This window comes from Rousettus aegyptiacus, unplaced genomic scaffold, assembly GCF_014176215.1.
Source record: "Rousettus aegyptiacus isolate mRouAeg1 unplaced genomic scaffold, mRouAeg1.p scaffold_m13_p_4, whole genome shotgun sequence".
Classification (NCBI taxonomy): domain Eukaryota; kingdom Metazoa; phylum Chordata; class Mammalia; order Chiroptera; family Pteropodidae; genus Rousettus; species Rousettus aegyptiacus.
This window is the reverse complement of record NW_023416307.1, coordinates 21,848,537-21,857,609: the sequence shown is the minus strand read 5'-3', so window position 1 is coordinate 21,857,609 and position 9,073 is coordinate 21,848,537. Positions and strand designations below refer to the sequence as shown.

General features: G+C 38.7%; 1 pseudogene; it reads right to left on the bottom strand.

The window, feature by feature from the left end:
• Window positions 1–8,290: 8,290 nt before the first annotated feature.
• LOC107513087 lies at window positions 8,291–8,779 on the bottom strand (annotated as a pseudogene).
• Between the last annotated feature and the right edge of the window lie 294 nt (window positions 8,780–9,073).

Genomic DNA, 9,073 nt, shown 5'->3' with positions numbered 1-9,073 from the left:
ATGAATTATCAAGTCTAGCCTTGAAAAATGAGACGGCTGAAGCTCAGGTTTACTAGTAGTAGTAGTACTAGCAGTAGTAGTAGTAGTAGTAATACTCAGTTCATGCAGATGGAGAGCAAGTTGGAGAAAGTAAAAACATATTTAATGTTCTCTGCTCAGGCTTTAAACATATTTAGAAAGCATTGGTCATACTTAATGGTCTGATTTGTGAGCTACTCAGTTTATGCTGTTATTAAGAGCAAAGATCATTTTTTGGCATTTTAGGTCAATCTTAAGTCAGACCCAACATCATGTATTGCTAATTACTCTTTAATCCTTAGAGCTGGGACTCAAAGCCTTTAACATTGCCCACTACACAGCTATATTGACAGCATGAAAAAGATGAGTTTTAAAACTCTTTTAAAAACTTGCCTTAGAAAATGTGAAAATAGACTGACATCACATGACTCCCAATATGATGCCTTTAATTGGACAAAATGCATAACCTGAATCTAAAGATGAAGGAATATCAGATGAACCCAAATTGAGGCATAATATACAAAATAACTGACCGTTAGTCTTTAAAAATGTGAATGTCAATAAAGATAAAACATTAAAGGAAACGAAAGAGACATGAAAACTAAATGTAACCCATGATCTATGATTAGATCTTGGGCTGGAATATACATAAAGGACATTTTTTGAACAATTAATAAAATTTGACTGTGAACTAAGTTTATATAATAATATTATAGTGATGTTAAATGTCCTGAATTAGTAATCATACCATGATTATATAAAGAATAGTCTCCTCTTTAGGTAATATATATTGAAATATTAAGAGACAAGGAGGCTTGGTGTATACAACTTACTCTCAGATGGTTAAAAGAAGCAATTCTCTGTGTGTATATGTATATGTGTATAGAGAAAGAGAGGAAGAATAATAAATGATTGGTTAATAATAATTGGTTAATAATTGGTGAAGATATGAAAAGGATATACAGGATATCTTTATATTATTCTTGCAACTTTAAATTTGAAAATATCTTAAAATAAAAAGTTTTCCATGTACAAGTAATAAATTTAAAACACGATACCATTTATATTTGCACCCAAAAATATAAAATACTTAGGTATAAAAAAAATGTACAAGATCTTTATAGGAACAACTATAAAATTCTTATGAAAGAAATAAATTACTAAATAAATGAAGAGTTATTCCACATTCATGGACAGAAATATTCAATATTATCAAGATATCAGTTTTTCCTAACCTAATCTACAGATTCAATGTGATCCTAATCAAAATCTCAGCAAGTAATTTTATTGATGCCAACAAAGTGATTCTAAAGTTTATATGGAATGGCAAAAGACCCAGAATACCCAACACAATATCAAAGGAAAAGAACAAAGTCTGAGGACTGATGATATTGATTTCAAGAGTTACTATAAAGCTATAGTAATCAAGATAGTGTAGTATTGGTGAAAGAACTGGCAAACACATCAATTAAACACAATACAGAGCCCATTAATATACCTCCTCCCATAAATACAGTCAACTTATCTTTGACAAAGGAGCAAAGTCAATATAATGGAGCAGGTGTAATCTTTTCAACAAATAGTTCTGGAACAAGTGGACATCCACATAAAAAAAATGAATTTAGACATAGAGTTTATGCTCTTCATAAAAACTAACACAAAATGGATCATAGACCTAAATGTAAATTACAAAACAACAAAACTTCTAGAAGTTAATATAGGACAGGAACCCAGATGAACTTGGGTATGGGGATAACTTTTTAGATACAACATCGAAGGCATGATCCATGAAAGGAAGAACTGATAATCTGGACTTCATTAAAATTAAAACCTTTTTCTCTGTAAAAGACTCTGTCAAGAGAATGAGAAGACAAACCACAGACTAGGAGAAAAGGCTTACGAAAGACATATCTGATAAAGGACTATTATCTAAAATATACAAAAAACTCTTAAACCTTAAAATAAGAAAACTAACAGTCCTAATTTTAAACATGGCCAAAAGACCCTTTTTTAAGGTCTTATAGACACCTTGCAAAAGAAGATATGCAGATAACAAATAACCATATGAAAATTTGCACAACATCATAGGTCATGAGGAAATTACAAATTAAGACAATGATGAGAGACTACTACATACCTAGAAAATAGCCAAGATCCAAAACACTGATACCATGAAATATCGGTAAAGACTGAAGCAATGAGAATTCTCATTGCTGGTGGGAATGCAAAATAATGAATTCACTTTGTAAACTAATCTGTCAGTTTCTTACAAAACTAAGCATACTCTTACCACATGATCCAGCACTTATCTGGGTCAGGGTCATGCGGGAAATCTCTGTACCTTCTGCTGAGCATATTCTTACCATATGATCATGTACCTTAGTATTTTCCCAAAGGAGCTAAAAACTTATGTCCATACAAAAACCGGCACAGGGATAGTCATAGCAACTTTATTCATAATTGTCAAAATCTGAGAGCCATCGAGATGTCCTTCGGTAGGTGAATAGGTAAACTGTGGTACATCCAGACAGTGGAATATTATTCGGCATTAAAAAAAAAAAAATGAGCTCTCAAGCCACAAAAAGACTTGGAGGAACCTTAAATGTATGTTATTAAGTGAAAGGAGTCAATCATACAAACATTCTGGAAAGAAGAAAACTATGGAGACAATAAAAAGATCCATGGTTGCCAGGGGCTCGGGGATCGGGAAGTAGCGATCAGTAGGCACAGCAGAGAACGTTCGGGCAGTGAAAATACTCTGTGTGATACCATCGTGATGGACGTATGTCATTATACATTCGTCCAAACTCATAAAATGGACAACGCCAAGAGTGAAACCTAATATAAACTACGGACTTTGGGTGATTATGATGTGCCCACGTAGGTCCATCCTAACAAATTTACCACTCTGGCGTGGGGTGTCGATATTAGGGGAGACTGCATATTTGGGGGCAGGGCGATATGGGAAACATTTCACTTCTTCTGTGAACCCAAAACTGCTCTAAAGAATAAAACCTATTAAAAGATATTTTTAACTTAAAGCTCCTCAGTATCTTTCCAGGATGGCGAGACAAAAAGACACACATGTACATGTGGAGATTGCCAACTTGTTTCCTGTGTCAGCAGGAGTGGGAATTAGGGGCAGGCGACCCAAGAGTGAGGTTGTTCCTCGTGCCTTTGGACAAATGACAAATGATGGGGTAATGGCTGATTTGTGAACAGACCCTCTCCTCTAATTTTATTTCACTAATATTTCAAATTACCTGTTAGAGTACCTGCAAGCCAAATGGACAAAACGGCTTCTTTGTTGTGTTCTCCATCCTTTTAAAAGGGTCGTATGTAATCGACGCGCTCAGTACTGTGTGTCATGTGCCAGGCACATACCAACTCATAAAAATGTCCTAAGGCATTAATTATCACAGCTAAGGAGAGTAAAGACAGCAGCTCCTGCTAATTGTCAAAATCCCCTCTGTGACTGCACACTGCCACACACTCAGTCAGTGCTTAAGAAACATGAATTGGCGATGAAAGTTGCTATTCTTCTTCCTTGCAGGCAATAGCCATCCTTAGGGGTGCTGGGGGAGAACACCTCAAAAAGCCCCCTCCGCCTGCCCAGGCTCAAACGCTCTGGCAACACTTGAATCCCAAGCATTGCCCTGCAATAGTGATCAGCAATTCTGTTTGATTTAGGAAGTGCTAATCAATAACAAGTTCAATTTGGGGAACTGCATGGGCTTAATCATTTTGCATCTGGCACTCAGAACTGACACGCCCCAGCTGGAAGGAAGGGAGACAGCTGGGAGGGAGGGCAGGAGACGTGGGGGGAGGGAACACGAGAAACGAGTTCATGAAAAACCCAGTAAACTTCTTTTTCGAGTTAAAAATCATTTTAACTTTTCCAAGGCGAAATCTTATCCCCAAGTGAAAGACATGACATAAATGCAAAGGCAAGTGAAGATAAACAAAAGGCCTCGCTCAGTTGTTCCCGAGGTTATCCGTCATTGTCACGGAATCCTGTGCACATCATAACGATCCCAAGCACCCTGCCAGGTTGTCTCAGATACTATTTCTATATCTTACAGAATTGTTTTTTTTCTTTTTTCTTTTATCCAGTAAACAGCAGTTCACAACACAAGGTTTGACGGTAATTTTCATCAAACTGCAACTTGTGCGGGTTTGTGAGAGATGCATTATTCTTTAAATCCAGCTGTAATGCTCTTTTACCTTCAAGGGTCGTTCCTTTTACACACTCTGTCAGCCAAGGGAGGTAGGAGAACGATTAGCCTGCAAGCCTATTCATTTAAAGTAATAATAAACTGCAGGGCATTGCATGCAGGGTGTGTTCAAACTCCCTTCTGGTGGATTCGAGGTGCGTCAGCGTGCCTCGCCTCCCTCATTCCCAGACACGGGATCCCAGCAGGCTGGACTGTGGCGTTTGGCAAAGAGAAGAGGCAAGATGCAGACCTGGGCTGTGGGCTGCAGCGACAAGCCATCCCCATGGAGGCAAATTTAAAGTTGAAAACTAGGCTATCCATATGAAGAAGCTAGGCACTGACTGAGACACAAGACCGGAGGGAGACAGACGAAAATTGAGAGCAGGGGACCTGAGCGAGAGGGTTCCAAAGGAAAGGCCAGAGGTAGAGCCTGGTCTGGTTTCCTGAGCCTCTGGGCCTCCCAGGGCCCCAGGCTCATATCACAGATGCCTCTGACCACACGAGGAGGGAGGCAGCGAGGGAGAGAGGAAGGAAGAGCTTTTAAGGGCCCAGCAGAAGCCAGGACTCTAATGACGGAACAATAACTGAACTTGCTTTACATGGCTACTTCGTTGTTAGTATTTGGGAGGTAGCTAATTTCTCTTCGCGAACACGAAAATGGACACATTTATACGGTGATGACTCTTTTGACAATTTTCTTGGCCTTTAGTCAAAACTTCTTTTTCCCTTAAAACTGATGACTTTTATGAATGAAAAGAAGACATGAACAGCAGAAGCAACATGGCTCTCATGACACACCCTTAAGATCGGCAACGGAACTCTTGGTCCCTGTTGGAGGGAATGCAAACTAGCTCCCCTCTTGGAAAACACCTTGGCTGTTCCCATTACCACTGGCGTATTGTGTTTCACTAGTTTATTGAGCAGTCTAGCCTCATTGGGTTATAAACATGACAAGATTTTATTCTGTCTGACAAATGTCCCACTATACTAGGGTGAGCCTCCCTGCCAGCTGAGGAACAGACTAGTCCCTTAATGTCCTTTGGCCAGTTTCTCCCACTTTGGGCTATTTTTGCTGATTGGAATAGTCTCTGTGATGTGTTTAAAACTCAGTCCTGCTTGTTTCAAAGCTTCAGTCTCTTGTCCGATGCAAAGCTCTATTCCCCCTTTCTCAGCAGAAGTGATCATGAGGTGTCACAGCAATACTCAGATACTACCTTCCCCTCTCTCTTCTTCCCCCCTCTTGAGTTGAGTGGGGAAGAAGAAAAGGAAAATGGCCTTCTTGGGTGAGGGAGAAGACTTCTCCCTATAGACTTGTCTCTGTGGTTTTTGCTGCTTCTCTGGCCCACAGCGATGAGCAGGATCCACATGTTGGGCTTTCCTGGGGCATATGTGTGGATTCTTTAAAAGGCTTCCTGAGGACATGTGCCCTGAGTAGTTGTCTGACCTGGGATTGAGTCTGCCTGAGCTTCTTCCACCCTTCCTTGGTCTCTCCACAGAGCATGACCTTCCACCAGAAGAGAGTACTCTCACAAGTGTACGGGTGTAGACCAGCAGTGGTATCTTTGTCATGCCACATGGTAGGAACACACACTGCCTCTTTCTCGGTCCTGCCTCCTCTCTCCTGTCCCTTTCTCTGAACACCTGGCAGGATTAGGTACTCTGCAAATTCAAGCCCTCATCCGGTTTCCATAAGAGAGGACCACCAAACTCTGACTTTGTGTGTGGAAGGGGAGTGATTCTGAGAGATGCTCAGAACACCTTCATCATTGATTATCTTTGGTCTTCTTTCCTTGGCTTTCGTGATAGATATTGTAGAAGTGTGAAGAGAGAGAAATCCTTTCTTTGTGAACTTGGCGTTCTCTGAAAGATGCCCTCTTCTCTTCCTCTTCTCACTTAGGTGGACCCCAGGTGGGAACAGTTAGAGAAAAGACCTATTCTCAGCATTGGTGCCTCTTAATGTGCCTTCCTGGGAGGCAGCTGATCACAACTTCTAGGACGTCATGGTGATTTTATGGAATGTAGGGTAGTTAACATCTTTTGTCTCAGCTTTATGCCTTACCCACAATTCTGAGACAACAGAAAAAATAAAACAGAATATCTGTGTAGCAGACCACCTCTCAATGCTACTCCTAAATATATATCTCGCATATCCTAGAGAAGTTCTTACAGATATGTATGAAGAAATGGCTACAAGGATGTTTCTTGCATATTGTTTATAATAGTAAAAAAATTAAAAACAATCTAAATTTTATAATAATGGAATGAGTAAATAAAATGCGGAAGCTGGTTTGGTATTCAGCCAGGTATCCACAGGTGCACTTAGGTATGCACAGCTACCCAAAAGCGCTATTGTTTATGATGAAAGCCCATGTGTACTGTTGGTGCCAGAGCCATACTAGTTGTTAAAATTTTGAACACCATTCTCCCATAATTTGATTGAATACAATTATAACAATGAAAGCGAAAGAACTAGGTAAATATGGATTAACACTATAGACCTCAAATGTGGGCTCAAAGGAAAAAAGTGCAGAAAGAAAAATAATACCGTTTATATACAATTTTAAAAGCATGCATAAGAATGCTATTTGTGGTATATATATATATATATATATATATATATATATATATATATATATATATATATATATTTTAAAGGTATAAAACATGGGTAGCAGACGGAATACCAAATTCATGACAGTACCTTCTAAAGAGGAGAGCTGGAATGGGAAAGAGTAGAGATGGGATAGAATCTTTATTAATCTTCTATTTTCTAGAAAAAGATCTGGGCACAAGGGTAAGAGCAATAAAAGAAAAACTGGTAACAAGGGCTTTATCATTAAAAACGCTCATGCTTCAAAGGACATTATCAAGAAAGCGAGAAAAAAAAAAGACCTAATTATACAATGGGAGAAAATATATGGAATCATATATCCGATAAGGATTTAATGTCCAGAATATATAGACAAATTCTACAACACAACAATAAAAAGACAATTTAATTTTAAAAAGGGCAAAGAACTTGAATAAACATTTCTCTAAAGAAGATATACAAATGGCCAATATGCGCATGAAAAGATGCTTTAATATCATTCATTATTAGAGAAATGCAAATCAATGAGAACACAATGAGATACCTCACTTCACACCTATTAGATTGGTTATTTTTTTTTTAAAAAAAGGAAATTAATAGGTGATGATGAAGATGTGGAGAAATTGGAACTCTCCTATATTGCTGGTAGGAAAGTAATATCATACATCAGCTATGGAAAGCAGTTTGGCCCGTGCTCAAAAAGCTAAATATAAAATTGCCATATGATCCAGCAAATCCACTCTTAGTTATATATCAAAGGAATCGAAAGCAGGCACTTGAACAGATATTTGCATGCCAATGTTTGTTACAGTGTTACAGTAGCAGAACATGGAAACATACCAAGTGTCCATCAACAGATGAATGAATCAAAAAATGAGGGATAGATATATAATGGGAATGTTATTTAGCCAGAAAAAGAAATGAAGTTTGAATACATGCTACAACAGGAATGAACTTTGAAAAACATTTTGCAATTTGAAATAAACCAGACATGAAAGAACAAATGGTGTATAATTCCACATATATGAAATATTCAGTATAGGTGAATTCAAGAGGCAGAAAGTAGGTTAGAGGTTACCAGTGACTGGGTAGCAGGAAAGCAGGAGTTATTGTTGATGGTTACAGAGTTTCTGTTTGAGATGATGGATGATGGAAAAGTTTTGGCCATAGATACAGGTGATAGTTGCACAACATTGTGAATATAATTAATGTCACTGGAGTGTACACTTAAAATGGTTAAAATGGCAAGTTTTGTTATACATTCCCCCACAGTTCAAAAAAAATAATAATGTAATGTATCAGAAATCACTGAATTGTACACTTTAAATGGGTGAACTATGCGATATGTGAATCATAATAAAAAAAATAAAAAATAAATATGAAAAAGTGTTTTGTTTTTATTTAAGGTTACAGTGTCTAATGTTTATCAAGTTAAATTTCTACAACAAGTAAGAGAACAGATGAGTTACTAGGACTCAGACCTTATCCTAGGGAAAGTTTCCTGGGTGATCCTAATGACACCACAAGCCAAATGACTTCCAGCATTTCCCGTCTTTTTACTTTCGTCATTTCCACCTTTGCCCAGTCATCTGGTTTTTCATGGACCACTGTTGTGCAGCCAATGATGAACTGGTCTCCTGAGAGGAGAATCATAGAGTCTTCAATAAACACGTGAGCCACCCATCTTTGCCGGCAGTCACGTTGCTCAGGACTCCAACATGCCTCCCTTGATCCTTTGGCCCACCATATGTTTTGGAAAGAGGACTGAAGTGAGGTCCTGCATTGGTACAGCCTTGTATGTTATCCCCAAACTGATGGATGTGGGACTCATGCTCGCCTCAGTCAATCCTGTGATGGATCCTGACACCATGACCCGCCCATTTCCCTTTTGCTCCAAGTGGACCACGCCTGGCACCAGGCCATCGCCCTTCAACACACACACAGCCTTGGTCGTCATGACTCGGCGGGGCGCGCTCCCGTCCGGGATCCGAGGCCTAGGGCATCGAGAGACGCCGCAGGAGACACTGACTAAAAAGGTATATTATTCCTTAGAAATCGGTATGAGGAGAGTTTGCTTTAGTATTCTCTGTACTTGTCCAAATGTTCAAAACATGTTTCTAAATTTAAAAAAAAAAAAAAAAAAAAGACAACAAGAAGCAAGTGAGTAGAGAATGATATTCAAAAGAGAAGGTAGGTAGAGAACATTCAAGAGAGAAATAAAACAGGCAACATTCCCCACCACCACCCCTTG